We start from the raw sequence: 15,226 nt of genomic DNA on the forward strand, positions 1-15,226 counted from the left end.
TCTCTCAGTAGTGAGTGAGAATTCCAGTCCTCCCATACTAATGTCATTGCTTTTAATTTTAGTCATGCTAATAGATATGAAATAATATCTCATCATGATTTTTATTTACATTTTCCTGAGGAAAAGAACAGAATGGGAAAGACTAGAGATCTCTTCAAGAAAATTAGAGATACCAAGGGAACATTTCATGCAAACATGGGCTCAATAAAGGACAGAAATGGTATGGACCTAACAGAAGCAGAAGATATTAAGAAGAGGTGGCAAGAATACACGGAAGAACTGTACAAAAAAGATCTTCACGACCCAGATAATCATGATGGTATGATCACTCATCTAGAGCCAGACATCCTGGAATGTGAAGTCAAGTGGGCCTTGGAAAGCATCACTACGAACAAAGCTAGGGGAGGTGAGGGAATTCCAGTTGAGCTGTTTCAAATCCTGAAAGATGATGCTGTGAAAGTGCTGCACTCAGTATGCCAGCACATTTGGAAAACTCAGCAGTGGCCACAGGACTGGAAAAGGTCAGTTTTCATTCCAATCCCAAAGAAAGGTAATGCCAAAGAATGCTCAAACTACCACACAATTGCACTCATCTCACACGCTAGTAAAGTAATGCTCAAAATTCTCCAAGCCAGGCTTCAGCAATACGTGAACCGTCAACTCCCTGATGTTCAAGCTGGTTTTAGAAAAGGCAGAGGAACCAGAGATCAAATTGCCAACATCCGCTAGATCATGGAAAAAGCAAGAGAGTTCCAGAAAAACATCTACTTCTATTTATGCCAAAGCCTTTGACTGTGTGGATCACAATAAACTGTGGAAAATTCTGAAAGAGATGGGAATACCAGACCACCTGAACTGCCTCTTGAGAAACCTATATGCAGGTCAGGAAGCAACAGTTAGAACTGGACATGGAACAACAGACTGGTTCCAAATAGGAAAAGGAGTACGTCAAGGCTGTATATTGTCACCCTGCTTATTTAACTTCTGTGCAGAGTACATCATGAGAAACGCTGGACTGGAAGAAACACAAGCTGGAATCAAGATTGCCGGGAGAAATATCAATAACCTCAGATATGCAGATGACACCACCCTCATGGCAGAAAGTGAAGAGGAGCTAAAAAGCCTCTTGATGAAAGTGAGAGAGGAGACTGAAAAAGTTGGCCTAAAGCTCAACATTCAGAAAACAAAGATCATGGCATCTGGTCCCATCACTTCATGGGAAATAAATGGGGAAACAGTGGAAACAGTGTCAGACTTTATTTTTTTTGGCTCCAGAATCACTGCAGATGGTGACTGCAGCCATGAAATTAAAAGATGCTTACTCCTTGGAAGGAAACTTATGACCCACCTAGATAGCATATTCAAAAGCAGAGACATTACTTTGCCAACTAAGGTCCGTCTAGTCAAGGCTATGGTTTTTCCTGTGGTCATGTATGGATGTGAGAGTTGGACTGTGAAGAAGGCTGAGCACCAAAGAATTGATGCTTTTGAACTGTGGTGTTGGAGAAGACTCTTGAGAGTCCCTTGGACTGCAAGGAGATCCAACCAGTCCATTCTGAAGGAGATCAGCCCTGGGATTTCTTTGGAAGGAATGATGCTAAAGCTGAAGCTCCAGTACTTTGGCCACCTCATGCAAAGAGTTGACTCATTGGAAAAGACTCTGGTGCTGGGAGGGATTCGGGGCAGGAGGAGAAGGGGACGACAGAGGATGAGATGGCTGGATGGCATCACTGACTCGATGGACATGAGTCTGAGTGAACTGCGGGAGTTGGTGATGGACAGGGAGGCCTGGCGTGCTGCGATTCATGGGGTCGCAAAGAGTCGGACACGACTGAGCGACTGAACTGAACTGAATTGAATGACTAATAATGTTGAGAGTCTTTTCATGTGCTTATTTGCCTTCTATATATCATCTTTGGTAAAGTATCTGTTCAGGTATTTTGCCCATCTTTTAGAACTGGATTGTTTGTTTTCTTATTCTTGAGTTTTGAGGATTTTTTAACATATTCTTGATATAGTTCAGTTCAGTCGCCCAGTCGTGTAGCAAATATATGATTTACAAACATTCTTAAAAATTTTATAGTATTAGGTTTTACATTTAAGTCTGTGATTCCTTTTGAATTAATATTTCCTATGGTACTATATATGAGCAAAGATCCAATTGTTCTAACAACATTTGTTCCAAGATTGCCCTTTCTCTGCTTGATTGGCCCTCTATGTTCAAGGTTCCACATCCTTGGATTCAGTCCATGTAGATCATGTAGTACTGTAGTCCATATTGAATTTTAAAAATTCCACTTGTAAGTGCAGTTCAAACTTGTGTTGTTCAAGGGTCATGTATTATTCTTTTCATACATGCTAGATTTGGTTTGTTAGAATTTTGTTTAGAATTTTTACATCTGTGTATCGGTGTAACACTGGCCTCATAGAATGAGTTGGAAGTTATTCCCTCCTCTTTGATTATTTGGAAGAGTTTGTGTTAAAAGAGTTATTAGTTCTTTCTTAAATGTTTGGTAGAATTCCTGATAGAGCTGTGTGTTGAATGTTTTCTTCATTGGAAGATTCTTTTACTTCAGTTTCGATTTCTGTGATGGATATGGGCCTATTCAGGTTTATCTGTTCCCTCTTTTTTAAAAAAATACATGCTTATTTACTTAGTTTCACCAGGTCTTAGTTGCAGCATGTGGGATCTAGTTCCCTGACCAGGGATCAAACCCAGGTTCTCTGCCCTGGGAGCACAGAGCCTTATCCACTGGACCAGCAGGGAAGTCTTCTATTTCCGCTTGATTGAGGTTTGGTAGTTTGTATTTTTCAAGGAATCTGTTCATTTTGTCTAAGTTGTCAGTATTGTCAATAACATAAAGTTCTTCATAATGTTTCTTTATTATCCTTTTAATATCTGTAGAACTTCTAATGATGCTACTTATTCTTTAACTTTGTATTTTATATTACGATATAGTTGATTGACAAACAATGTGATAGTTTCAGGTGAACAGTGAAGGGATTCAGCCATACATATACATGTATCCATTGTACCCCAAACTCCCCTCCCATCCAGGCAGTGCTACTTATTCTTGATAGTGGTAATTTTATCCTTTTTTTTCCTAATCAGTCTGACTAGAGATTTAACAGTGTTATTAATCTTACCAAAGAATCAGTGTTTGGTTTGATTGGTTTTCTTTATTGGTTTTCTGTTTTATGTTTCATTGATTACTGCTTTAATCTTTATTAATTCCCTTCTTCTGTTTCAGTCTTAATTTGCTTTTCTTATAATCTCTGTAAGTGTAAGCTAAGGTCATTGATTTGAGACCATTCTTTTCCAATACAGACATTTATTGCTATAAAATCCCTCCTAAACTATTATTGCTTTAGTGGCATATCACAAATTCTGGTATGTTGTGTTTTCATTTCGTGCAAATTATTTTCTAATTTCCCCTTTTATTTCCTCTTTGATCGGTGAGTCATTGAGTTTTCTAGATACTTTTCTATTATTGATTTCTAATTTAATTCCATTTTGGTCAGAGAATATACTTTGTATAATCTGAATCCCTTAAGTATATTGTGACTTATTGCCAGAGAGATTTTCTTGATAAATGTTCTGTATTCACTTGACAAGTGTGGTTATTTTGCTGTCATGCTGTCAATCAAGTTAGTTGATAATGTTATTCAAGTCTGTTATATCCTTGCTGATTTTCTGCTTATACTTGTTAATTACTTAGAGATATTGAAATCTCCAACTATAATTGTGTACTTATTTCTCCTTGCATTTCTATCAGATTTCATTCTTATATTTTGAAGCTGTCTTACTTGTACATAAACACTTTGAGGTTTTATGTCTTCTTGATGAACTGACCCTTTGCCATCATGAAATGACCTTCTTTATCTGTGGTAATATTCTCTGCTTTGAAATCATCTTGTATTCACAGAGCCACTCCAGCTTCCTTTGGATGAGTGTCCGTGTGCCATGTCTTCTTTCGTCCATTTTGTAAAGTAAGCTTTTAGAGTGTTTTGACGTTTACCAAACGCTGGTGAGATGGAGAGTTTCCATGCGTCCTTGCCCAGTTTCTCTTATCAGCAGCCTTTTAAAAATGTTTTATTGACATGCCACAACAGTTCACTCATTCAGAGTATACATTTCGGTGGTTTTTAGTAAATTCCCTTTTACCACAGTCAATTTTAAAACATTTTTATTACTATGAAAAGAAACACCATACCCATTAGCTGTCACTACCCATTTCCCCCTATCCCCTGAGCCCTAGGCCACAGCAAATCCACTTTCTATCTCTATCGGTGTGCCTGTTCTGGATTTTCATATGAATGAAGCCATGCAATATGTAATCTTTCATAACTGGCTTCTTTCACTTAGCGTAACATTTTCAAGTTTCATCCATGGTATAACATTATCAGTACCTATTTTTTTAATTGCTATGGTCGCGAAGAGTCGGACCCGACTGAGCGACTTCCCTTTCACTTTCATGCACTGGAGAAGGAAATGGCAACCCACTCCAGTGTTCTTGCCTGGAGAATCCCAGGGACGGGGGAGCCTGGTAGGCTACCGTCTATGGGGTCACACAGAGTCGGACACGACTGAAGTGACTTAGCAGCAGCAGCACATTGTACACATATACCACATTTTATTCATCATTTGATATACATTGGGGTTGTTTCATTTGTAAATTGAGATATAATTCATGTACTATAAAAATTTGTTCTTTTAAAGTGTGAAAAGGGCTTTCCTTCACTTTATCTGATCTTCAAATTTGTTATTTGTAATTAAGTCCATTTTATGACTTCTAAATTCTTATTAACATCATTTATCTGGTGATGTCTCCTCTCTCATTCTCTTTGTTCTTGTATATTTTTAACATTTTTTTTCTTTGCTGTCATTTTAGTGGAGTTCAGGGAACAAAAGAATATTCAACCTGCCATTTAATTTTAAAATCTCTTAAAAATTCTTTTTAAAGAAAGAAAAGAAATTATTCAAAATTCTATTATCTTTACTTCATTTTCATTTTGCCTTTTTCCTCCTAGTTTTTATGTACTTACTTGCAGATGTAATCATAGCATAGTTGGCTTGTTTTTTTGAAATATAGCATAACCACTTCACTCATAAGCACATCATCATATTAACCACTTCAATTGTAGCATAATATTTTTTGTGTTAATAAGGTAGCATCATCATTTGCCTGATCTTTCTTCTCTATAGTTAAACATTAAAATTGTGAACTTTGGAAGGGGGGGCGGGTATAGCTATTAAGGATAATGCTAAAATAAACATTTTTGTTGAGTTTTTGGGCCATTTGCAAGTATACCTCGTGAGAACTGTGACTCACCAAATTTCTCCATTTCCTGTGCCAGAACTCACTGATGCCTTTCTTCTATTGCTCCTTTTGCACATAGACCCCAGAGAAGATCCCTGGATACAGATCTGCTAGTCTTTTTGCTGATTATATTCTTCCAATTAGGCCCTTTATCCTGCTGGGTTACAGTGCTGTTATAAACAACATTATTAGATGCATCAGTCCGCAAGATCCACAGGACTAAGCATAGTTATAAATATGTTTTAAACTCTGCAGTTTCATAAAAATATCAATAGGAAAAGAAAAACTAAACTGTTCATCTATAATGGCTTCTAAAGAAACAAGTCATTGTTTTTAAAACTGAAAAATGAAGGGATAAAATCATATATTTATCCTACTTTCTAATATAGACTATATGTTTGGGTCTCCAAACAGTTATGAGAGGAAGTTTTTCTTTATATAAATATCCTAGCTAATAAGATTTATATGATCTAAAAAGAAGCTAGAGGGAAGTGCCAACAAATGTTCAAACTACCGTACAATCGTGCTCATTTCACATGCTAGTAAAACTATGCTCAAAATCCTTCAAGCTAGGCTTCAGCAATACATGAACTGAGAACTTCCAGATGTACAAGCTGGGTTTAGAAAAGGCAGAGAAACCAGAGATCAAATTGCCAACATCCATTGGATCATAGAAAAAAGCAAGAGAATTCCAGAAAAACTACTTCTGTTCATTGACTAAGCTAAAGCCTTTGTGTGGACAACAACAACCTGTGGCAAATTCTCAAAGAGATAGGAATACCAACCCATCTTACCTGTCTTCTGAGAAACCTGTAGGCAGGTCAAAAAGCAACAGTTAGAACCAGACATGGAACAACTGACTGGTTCAAAATTGGGAAAGGGGCATGACAAGGCTGTATTTTGTCACCCTGCTTATTTAACTTATATGCAGAGTACATCATGCAGAATGCCAGGCTGGATGAATCACAAGCTGGAATCAAGATTGCCAGGAAAAATATCAATAACTTCAGATATGCAGATAATACCACTCTAATGGCATAAAGCAAAGAGGAACTAAACAGCCTCTAGATGAGGGTGAAAGAGGAGAGTGAAGAAACTGGCTTGAAACTCACCAAGAAAAAATTAAGATCATGGTATCTGGTCCCATAACTTCATGGCAAATAGAAAGGGGAAAAGCTGAAGCAGTGGGAAATTTTTTTTTGTTTTCTTAGGCTCCAAAATCACTGCAGATGGTGACTTGCTGCTTGGAAGGAAAGCTATAATAAACCTACATAGCGTTTTAAAAAGCAGAGACATCACTGTGCTGGCAGAAGGCCGTGCAGTCAAAGCTATGGTTTCCCCAGCAGTCACGCTCAGATGCTGTAGCTGGACGGGGAAGAACACTGAGTGCTAAAGAATTGATGCTTTTGAACTGTGGTGCTGGAGCAGACTCTTGAGAGTCCCTTGGACAGCAAGGAAGTCAAACCGCTTGATCCTAAAGGAAATCAACTCCAATATTCATTGGAAGGCTGGTGCTGAGGATGACACTCCTATCCCTTGGCCACCTAAGATGAAGGGCTGACTCCTTGGAAAAGACCCTGATGCTGGGGAAGATTGGAGGCAAAAGGAGAAGGGGGCAGCAAGAAGATGAGAGGGTCAGATAGCTTTACCTACCCAATAGACATGAATTTGAGCAAACTCCAGGAGATAATGGACGGAGGAGCTTGGCAGCGGAGGAACTTGGCATGCTGCAGTCCATGGGGTCACAAAGAGTCGGACACAACTTAGCAACTGAACAATAACAACAATAAGTGAGAAAGTAATGGTAGAATGAGAATATCAGTATTTTACTGCTCCTAATGATAAATACATCCAGGCGTTGACCATCAGTGGCCTTTAAGACTGCAAAAAGAGAAACAACCAGATGTGCCTCTTATAATGGTATCTGTGAAATATTGTTGCCAAACAGTAAAGCCTGACTCGGATCATGCTTCTAGATCCAGCTACCAATTTGTAGGAAATGTAGAGGACAAAAGAATATTTCACATGAGATCATTGAGATGCAGTCAGCAACCACTGCTGCTAAGTCGCTTCAGTTGTGTCTGACTCTGTGCGACCCCATAGGCGGCAGCCCACCAGGCTCCCTCGTCCCCGGGATTCTCCAGGCAAGAACACTGGAGCAGGTTGCCATTTCCTTCTCCAGTGCATGAAAGTGAAAGTGAAGTCGCTCAGTCATGTCCAACTCTTCCCGAACCCATGGACTGCAGCCTACCAGGCTCCTTCGTCCATGGGGTTTTCTAGGCAAGAGAGCTGGAGTGGGTTGCCATCTAGACAGATGGAAACTCTGTTGGACAAATGATCCAGTTTCTTCAAAAAACAGATTGCAGATGGGTGGCTGGGGAGAGGTGGACAGACAGGCAGTAGAGAAATCTAAAGATTAAAACCTACCTCATATATATATATGGACCTTGTTTGAGTCCTTCCTGAGTCAAACAAACTGATTCTAAAAAAAAAAAAAAAGTAAAAATAAAAAACAAGGAAAACTCAAAGTAAAACACTTTTAACATTTAAAAGGTATTTTAAACACTGACTAGATATTTTATATTAAAGAATTATTAAGTTTTCAAACAGTAGATTTGTAGAAAGTCTATGTGAAGTAATTTCTTATTAGAAAAATAACCAGTGTACAGTAACCCAAAAATGTTTATTGGTACAAATAACAATGGGAATATTTTTGAGAATCCTCTCAATTAGTTCCAGGCACTATTAAATAGTACTGAAATTATTCATCAAAGCTGAAAGTTGATATGAACCACTGTTTCTAATAGCTAAAAGGTAGAAATAATACAAATATCCATTAACAGGAACAAGGAAATGCTATATATTCATACAGTGGAATTCCACACAGTAAGTTATGCAAGGAATAAGAAATTAAATTCTCTAGCTAAACTACCTGAGTTTGAATCCCAGCTCTGGCTCCAGTATTTCCCAGCAATATTCTCTTGAACAAATTACTTAACTTCTCTGTGCCTCAGTTTCTTCCCTTTTAAAACAAGGGTAATAATAGTATTTATCTCAGTAGATTGTGGGGCTTCCCCAGTGGCTCAGCAGTAAAGAATCCACCTGCAATGCAGGAGACACAGGAGATGCAGGTTCGATCCCTGGGTGGGAAAGATAGCACGCACACACAGTAGATTATAAAATTGCTGTAAGGACTAAGTAATTTCATAAATATATATAGTGAGAAACCACCAGTACAAGTTAGTTATAATAATTATTACTTATTACCTTAATAAGCCTAGCAACATAATATGTAAAAAGCCAAGTGGCAGAATAAGGCACAATATGATACTGCTTATATAAAGTTTCAAAACCTACCAAAAAGGAGCAGGAATTTGCATCCTGTTTTGTGTTTTTAGGAATACTAAACCCAGGCAAAGGACCTGACAACATCATATTTGATTTCTACTAAATTTCGGACAACAAAGGAAAGAAATTGATTCATCTTCTCTCTCAGTATGTCAGTATTTGCTAAGCATCTTAATACAGAGAATCATTAAAAGGATACATGGTTTATGGACTTCAACCCTGTCATTCCAACTGCTGACAATGGCATATCAAATGAATACTGGGCAATGCTGTGAATGAATATATTTCTTGTGTAGAAATTGTGTGTTTGGATCTTCTAAGGAGTCCAGGAGAGGTTTAGGTGATTATGCATTTAAAGTTACTTGCACTGCTCAGTATCAAGGAAAACTATAGTAGATTCTCACATTACATCCTTTTAATTATTGTATTACTCACCTTTCTGTAAACCCCACTGACAAATGAACCCGATATTCCAAATACTCATTTCTTGTAGGCCGCTGTCTGTCCCTTCTGAGTTGTATATATATAAAGAGCCAGATATTTTGTCCCAATTAATTATATAGTGTAATTAAATATTACATAAATCAATGAAATATAAACTGTATATTTTGAAAAAGATTAGTAAGGAATAAGATGAAACCTGCAATGTAGTCCTGTATATTCTTTATGGATACAAACAGGTATAAAAACATAAATGGGAATGAAAAATAATTCAGGATCATTGTTGCCTTTCAGACAGAGAAATGGGATGAAGAGTTTCAATCAAATCTATAATTTGTATGTCTCTTGTTAAAAAAATAATGCACAAAAATAATGTGTTAAGATGTGGCTGAGAGTTGATAAATACAGGTTTCAGATGCACATTTTTCCCATTTCTGTCTTCCTTTTAAAGTCTGTCAAGACTAAGCGTTTCCAAAGTTCATCAGAATACATTCAGAAGTGACTTAATGTGTGGGCTTCATTAAGCCAGTGTAGAATCATAAAAGGACTGTCTGTCACCAGCCCTGAATTGCGCACTGACGTACTCTTGTATTCCAGTGTCCAGAATCGGATAAGAAATACCCAACAATTTAAACAGTGACTCTTTGTATTCTAATTATTATTTAAGAATATTAATATTTATGGACTCAATCTTCCTAGGCACTTTTTCTCCTGGAATCTGGTTTCCCTCTGACCTTGGGCCTGGAGAGCAAACATATCTAGCCAGCCAGGCCTTAGACTGGCCTCTCATACTGGTATCTTAACCTTCCCTTGACCAACTGAGAGGATTTGTATCCATCTATTTGGATTTGAATCTAGCCTGCTGGTTGGTAAGCCCCATGAAGTTTATTCTCCATATCCTGTCCCATGCTGGGTTTCCTTTGAATGCTCTGTGAAAAAATGAATGGCATTGCTTAATCTGGTACCTTCAGAGCTGTTTTTTTTCCTAGATAAGGAAGGAAGTCACCACATTTGTAAACATCTCATGAAATTACATAGCAAAATATCAATTGTTTCTTTAGGATAAAATCATAAGAATTATAAAATGTAAAGTAAATATTTGAAGAGGAAGAAAGATATCATTTGACAGCAGTATTCCTTACCACCACCATTACCCTCAGACCTTCAGTATGGATTGAGACTCATCTATATGCAAAATAAAAGGTCATGAAGCTGGCATATGGGCCAATTAGAGAAATCGTCCTAGGAAAGCCTTTTTTTCAAACCAAAGAAGTGATTAGAATCATGAGATAGTTTTCTCCACAGGTGCTTATCTTCTTGTTTACTAAAACTACTATCACAGGATATAATGAATCTGAATCCTTGAGCAGACATTATTGTATCTTTCTCTAGATAATTATAGTTTTGTTTGATGGAGTATCTTAATTTTTGTATTGTACAGAAATGACATAAAATAATGGAAAACCTTGTCTCTATTCCCTTCTCTTCCACACATCTTGTTATGTGACCTTGGGAAAATCCATTTGCTTTATGAGATCTCTCAAATGTACAGTGAGGACACTCAGTATTCTTCTTCCACCCAACTTTCTAGCCCAGTCAGGCTGTAGAGCTCCATTTTTTTCAATTCCTATTTAAAAAGCCCTCATGGTATTTAGACAGAATAAGGTGCTACTGCCCTCTGCTGGTCCTCAGAACATACCTGCCCATCAGTGCAATGATCTTGCCCATTCAAACATCAAAGGTCTCAGTGCATCTTGCTTTCGCTTGAGAAAACATAGCTGCTGCTGCTGCTAAGTTATTTCAGTCGTGTCCGACTCTGTGCGACCCCATAGACGGCAGCCCACCAGGCTCTCCCGTCCCTGGGATTCTCCAGGCAAGAAAACTGGAGTGGGTTGCCATTTCCTTCTCCAATGCATGAAAGAGAAAAGTGAAAGTGAAGTCGCTCAGTCGTGTCCGACTCTTAGTGACCCCATGGACTGCAGCCCACCAGGCTCCTCCATCCATGGGATTTTCCAGGCAAGAGTACTGGAGTGGGGTGCCATTGCCTTCTCCAGAAGACATAGCAGGAAACCACAAAGAAAAGAAGCAAATTTCATGTTTAGAAAAATTATGTTTTAAGTATTTGGGAATTAATAATTTCTTATACATTTATCAGATGCCAGCACCATTTGTGACTGACTTGCAAAAAGTGCGTATCCTATAATCCCTTCACCTTACTGTCATTCTCATCCAGTAAACAAGCAGTGAGTTCTGACACTTTGGGCTACTGTTTCACACCATTTTTCTTCCTTGGAACATATGCAGTCCACTTTTGTTGAAAACACTTAGAGAAGTTTTTACGTAGTCACTTTTAGTTTTTGAATAAATAGGAAGATAATAACTGATATTTGCCAAGTAAAGTGAATATGCAGCAACAGTGAGAAAAATGCTAAAAGAAGGCAGGGCTTCATTATACTCTCAAATTCCTATAGAGCTCTGTCAAGTTGTAATAAGAGATTTATTATAATAACTTTTTTATTGTATTGATGATCCTAAAAGAACTCTATGTAAGAAACTGCTAAGGATTGATTGAGAGCTCAATTTTTCTGAGCTCATCTACGTTAATATAATTACAGAACTCCAAAATGTTAGAATCTGTTGTTATAATGTGTTCATAAATGGTGCTGCCTGACTATACTCATAGGAAAGTCATGCTTGTACCTTGTTTAAATTTTATGCCTTTAAAATCTCTTTCATAATAGGTCTGTGTACTGCCACTGAGGTCACTGTTATTCCTTAGAGTGGTTGGGGAAAAAAAAAATTGAAGTGCAACCTACATCCCAAGTATCCTTAAGTAGAGTGTAGAAGGAGTATGTGACTCAGTGTCTGTCGCTTCTGTTTACATATTCACAGAACCACACACATTTTATCCCTGATTTCCCAAGGGTAGAGAGTTCAGTTCAGTTAGTCAGTTGTGTCTGACTCTTTGTGACACCATGAATCGCAGCACGCCAGGCCTCCCTGTCCATCACCAACTCCTGGGGTTTACCCAAACTCATGTCCATCGAGTCGATGATGCCATCCAGCCATCTCATCCTCTGTCATCCCCTTCTCCTACTGCCCCCAATCCCTCCCAGCATCAGAGTCTTTTCCAAGGAGTCAACTCTTCGCATGAGGTGGCCAAAGTATTGGAGTTTCAGCTTCAGCATCAGTCCTTCCACTGAACACCCAGGACTGGTCTCCTTTAGGATGGACTGGTTGGATCTCCCTGCAGTCCAAGGGACTCTCAAGCATCTTCTCCAACTCCACAGTTCAAAAGCATCAATTCTTCAGTGCTCAGCTTTCTTCACAGTCCAACTCTCACATCTGTACATGACCACTGGAAAAACCATAGCCTTGACTAGATGGACCTTTGTGGACAAAGTAATGTCTCTGCTTTTGAATATGCTATCTAGGTTGGTTAACCAAGGAATAAGTGTCTTTTAATTTCATGGCTGCAATCACCATCTGCAGTGATTTTGGAGCCCAAAGAAATAAAATCAGCCACTGTTTCCACTGTTGCCCCATCTCTTTGCCATGAAGTGATGGGACTGGATGCCATGATCTTCGTTTTCTGAATGTTGAGCTTTAAGCCAACTTTTTCGGTCTCCTCTTTCACTTTCATCAAGAGGCTCTTTAGTTCCTCTTCACTTTTTGCCGTAAGGGTGGTGTCATCTGCATATCTGAGGTTATTGGTATTTCTCCCGGCAATCTTGATTCCAGCCTGTGCTTCTTCCAGCCCAGCATTTCTCATGATGTACTCTGCATATAAGTTAAATAAGCAAAGTGACAATATACAGCCTCGATGTACTCCTTGTCCTATTTGGAACCAGTCTGTTGTTCCATGTCCAGTTCTAACTGTTGCTTCCTGACCTGCATACAGATTTCTCAAGAGGCAGGTCAGGTGGTGTGGTATTTCCATCTCTTTCAGAATTTTCCAGTTTATTGTGATCCACACAGTCAAAGGCTTTAGCATAGTCAATAAAGCAGAAATAGATGTTTTTCTGGAACTCTCTGGCTTTTTCTATGATCCAGCGGATGTTGGCAATTTGATCTCTGGTTCCTCTGCCTTTTCTAAAACCAGCTTGAACATAAGGAACTTCACGGTTCATGTATTGCTGAAGCCTGGCTTGGAGAATTTTGAGCATTACTTTACTAGCGTGTGAGATGAGTGCAATTATGCAGTAGTTTGAGCATTCTTTGGCATTACCTTTCTTTGGGATTGGAATGAAAACTGACCTTTTCCAGTCCTGTGGCCACTGCTGAGTTTTCCAAATGTGCTGGCATATTGAGTGCAGCACTTTCACAGCAGCTTTCAGGATTTGAAATAGCTCCACTGGAATTCCATCACCTCCACTAGCTTTGTTTGTAGTGATGCTTTCTAAGGCCCACTTGACTTCACATTCCAGCATATCTAGCTCTAGGTGAGTGATCACACCATCGTGATTATCTGGGTCGTGAAGATCTTTTTCGTACAGGTACCTGTGTTTTAAATGAGTAGTCCTCATGCAACTTCCCCTTAAGGATTTCCTGACCCTCGCGTCATGGTCAGTTCTAGCTTATGGCTGCCTGTAAGAGTTAATAGATGATCATCCCAACAACAGTACATAGGCCTACCTTAAAAGGGACTTACACATGAGATTCAGAGGTACACAGACTCTAATAGGCAAAAATCACAGCCACCCCACTTCCAATTATTTATTACAGTACATTTCATGGTATGCATGGTATCTATTCCAGTTGAAGATTTAGTCTGCTGTAGACCAAGAAGGAAGTTTGTATGTATTGAGCATAATTTTTTACCAGATACCTTATACATTTGTTATACGTCCCTAAGAAAAGAATGAACTCTTTGCTACATAACTGTTATGTATGCAACTTTAATAGTGATTTTCAGTGTTCAATATTTCAGCAGAAAATAATCCACTTATTAATTGCTTCAAAAGAAGACTTACATTATCAGAAACTTTAGTTTTACTGATAGAAAAAAAATTCAATTCTAAAAAATAAAATGGACTGAAAAGTTATCTAATGAGACCATTACCAAGTATTTGCTGAGAAATAATGGATTTAAATTTTTTTGAGACATTTTTAACTTTGAGAAATGAAAGCAACAGCTGTGGAAAGGTGAGTCAGGTCATAGCAGAAGTTTCAACGCAGACTATTACTCTGGGAAATAAAATCCTAAAATAAAAGATTAAAATAACAGAGAGTTGTACCAACTGTTATTCAATTTATATGTGATTTGCTCTAAGTTTCTTTTCATGATAATTTGCTATAGTAAAAAGGGCAGGGGATTTGGAAACAAACTTTGGGCTTGAAACCTAGTTCCATCACTTATGTAATTGCTATATGGCCTTGGGCAATCACTCAGTTAAACCTTCTTGAACTTCTGTGTCCTGTTCTTTAATTTGGCAATAACACATGCATCTTACAAGATTTTCAGTATTAAATGAGATGTATATTTATGAAGTGCTGCAAGTGACTACAGAGTTAGTTTTCTTTCCCTCTGTTGTTTTTTTCTTTACCATTCTTTTTTTAATTAATAGTTTATTAATAGCTTCTTTATTAGTTTAACTGGCAGATATAATCAAAGAACTCAAGAAAAGTGACATTATATTACTAACCATTTGCCAGGTTGAATCTAACCCAGGGAGCTTTGCATATTTTTTTACATTCCATATTTGGTTAATTTGACACAAATTAGAACTCCCAATTCTAGAAAGGTTGAACTGTATTCAAATTAAGCAGGAAAATATCTAATTGCTATTGCCTAAGAATTCACAAGCACTGTGCTCTCAAGTGGGGGAATAAGCAGTATTGAATAGAGTTGTTGTTTAGTCGCTTAGTCGCTAAGTCATGTCCAGCTCTTTTGTGACCACATGGACTACAGCCCACCAGGCTCCTCTGTCCATGGGGTTTTCCAAGCAAGAATACTGGAGTGGGTTGCCATTTCCTTATCCATCCCTCTGTTGTTAATCACAGAGTACGGTTTACTCTTAGACTTAGAAGCCCAGCAAGAAGTCCTGGAAAGGAAGGTTTGGTTTTAAATGACCTTCCCACACCGAGACTTGGTTACCAGAAAATACCCTGGCAGC

General features: G+C 38.2%; 1 protein-coding gene across 2 annotated transcripts in view; it reads left to right on the forward strand.

The window, feature by feature from the left end:
* SBF2 (SET binding factor 2) overlaps positions 1-15,226 on the forward strand; it is a 488,940-nt gene that overhangs the window by 395,500 nt on the left and 78,214 nt on the right. The gene's annotated exons all lie outside the window — the stretch shown is intronic.

The sequence above is a fragment of the Oryx dammah genome, unplaced genomic scaffold (assembly GCF_014754425.2).
Source record: "Oryx dammah isolate SB20612 unplaced genomic scaffold, SCBI_Odam_1.1 HiC_scaffold_17, whole genome shotgun sequence".
NCBI classification, from domain to species: domain Eukaryota; kingdom Metazoa; phylum Chordata; class Mammalia; order Artiodactyla; family Bovidae; genus Oryx; species Oryx dammah.